Source organism: Chenopodium album, chromosome 19 (assembly GCF_948465745.1).
Source record: "Chenopodium album chromosome 19, dcCheAlbu1.1, whole genome shotgun sequence".
NCBI classification, from domain to species: domain Eukaryota; kingdom Viridiplantae; phylum Streptophyta; class Magnoliopsida; order Caryophyllales; family Amaranthaceae; genus Chenopodium; species Chenopodium album.
This window is the reverse complement of record NC_137852.1, coordinates 18,322,795-18,325,498: the sequence shown is the minus strand read 5'-3', so window position 1 is coordinate 18,325,498 and position 2,704 is coordinate 18,322,795.

The following is a 2,704-nucleotide window of genomic DNA, read 5'->3' as shown; positions in this document are numbered from 1 at the left end:
CTGTCCTATGGTAAACACCATACTTCTTTAGGAGGGTATCTAACTTCCGCTCATGAAAGTGGGATCCTCCGTCACTGATTATGGCTCTAGGCACTCCAAATCTAGGAAAAATAGTCTTCTTGAAAAGCCTATGGACCACCTTGGCATCATTGGTAGGAGTGGCAATGGCTTCTACCCACTTGGATACATAATCTACAGCGACTAGTATATAACGGTTCCCTCTAGAAGAAGGGAACGGTCCCATGTAATCAACACCCCAAACATCAAAAATTTCAACTTCCAAAATCCCAGTTTGAGGCATCTCATGCCGCCGCAAGATGTTGCCAGTCCTCTGGCAAGAGTCACAGCCTGCACAAAAATGTTAGCATCCTTAAACATGGTGGGCCAATAAAATCCTGACTCATTTATCTTGGCCACTGTTTTAGAGGGACCATGATGTCCTCCATAAGGTGAAGTGTGGCAGCTAGTGAGAATACCATGTACCTCCCATTCGGGGACACACCTGCGAAATAATCCATCTGCACACTCACGAAACAAAAAAGGATCATCCCAAAAATAATGTTTAACATCATAAAGGAATTTCTTTTTTTGTTGGTAGGACAAGTCAAGAGGTAAAGTACCACCCACTAAATAATTTGCAAAATCGGCGTACCAGGGGTGTTGCTCTACAACTGCATACAGGTTGTCATTAGGGAATGAATCATCTATAGGGAGAAAATCCTTACCCTCATCATACCTGATTCGTGACAAGTGATCTGCCACTACGTTCTCTGCACCCTTTTTGTCCCTTATTTCAATGTTGAAATCCTGGAGCAAGAGAACCCACCGGAGTAGCCTAGGCTTTGATTCAGCTTTGGCTATCAAGTACTTTAGAGCTGCATGGTCAGTAAAAACAATAACTTTAGAACCAACTAGATATGATCTAAATTTTTCTAAAGCATAAATGACAGCTAAAAACTCCTTCTCCGTGGTGGCATAATTGACTTGAGCCTCATCCAAAGTTTTACTAGCATAGTAAATAGCATGTAAAACTTTGTCCTTCCTCTTTCCAAGCACGGCTCCTAGAGCAAAGTCGCTCGCATCACACATGATCTCGAAAGGAAGATTCCAATCGGGAGTACATATGATGGGTGCCGATATCAAAGCCTGCTTAATCCTGTTGAAAGACTCAAGACACTCGTCAGTAAAAACAAAAGGGGCATCCTTAATCAAAAGCTGAGTCAGTGGTTTAGCAATTTTAGAAAAATCTTTGATAAAACGGCGATAAAACCCCGCGTGACCTAAGAAACTCCTAACTCCCTTAACATTAACTGGGGGATCGGAGGTAATTGCTCAATCACTGAAATCTTAGATTTGTATACCTGTATGCCCTTATCAGAAACAATATGACCCAAGACTACTCCCTCTGTCACCATAAAGTGGCACTTCTCCCAATTTAAGACCAAGTTGCATTCTTCACATCTTTTAAGGATTTTAGCTAAATTAATTAAACATGAATCAAATGAAGAACCATAGACACTAAAATCATCCATAAAGACTTCCATGATAGACTCTATGAAATCAGAAAATATGCTCATCATGCAACGTTGAAAAGTAGCAGGTGCATTATTACATAAACCAAAAGGCATTCTACGATATGCAAAAGTGCCATAGGGGCATGTAAATGTAGTCTTTTCCTGATCTTCAGGGTGGATCGGAATTTGGAAAAATCCCGAATACCCATCCAAATAGCAAAAGAACTTATGGTTAGCTAACCTCTCAAGCATTTGATCAATAAAGGGGAGAGGGAAATGGTCCTTTTTAGTGGCGACATTTAATCTACGATAATCAATGCACATACGCCACCCTGTAACAGTTCTAGTGGGAATTAATTCATTTTTTTCATTTTTAACTACAGTCATCCCACCCTTCTTAGGAACCACCTGAACAGGACTTACCCATTTAGAGTCAGAAATAGGATAGATAATACCTGCATCAAGTAATTTCATAACCTCTTTCTTGACTACCTCTTGCATATTGGGATTCAACCTCCTCTGGGGTTGAATGCAGGGTTTGTAGTTGTCCTCTAAGTGTATCCTGTGCATACAAAAATCTGGGCTTATACCCTTGAGATCATCAATACTGTACCCTATTGCCCTTTTATGGGTTCTGAGAACCTCTAGAAGTTGGGAAGTTTGTGGGTCATCAAGTGCAGTACTAATGATCACAGGGTGCATTTCCTGCTCATCAAGAAACATATTTTAAATGAGAAGGGAGAGGTTTTAGTTCAGGTTTCTTTACCTCTGCAGGTTTTGATTCCTGAACTAATTTTACTACCTTCTTATTCTCTTTGTCATCAAGTTCTTCTACGGCAAGAGCTTTCTCAATAATATCCACCTCCTTGCTCCAGACACTCGCATCACCTGCAGACAAATTACCACAAAGTATTTCTTCCAAGGGATCCCTTGCAAGAATCTGTGTCAAGCTATCATCACAAATATCATCCATTATATCGATAACATCGATCAAACAACAATTTTCCTCAAGCATAGGACCTTTTAAAACCTTCCCTAAATTAAAAGTAATATTATCATCACCAACAGATAGGGTTAGTTTACCATTTTTAACATCTATAATGGCTCCTGCAGTATGGAGAAAAGGCCTACCTAATATAATGGGTATTTGTGTATCCTCAGCCATGTCTAAAACAACAAAATCAACAGGG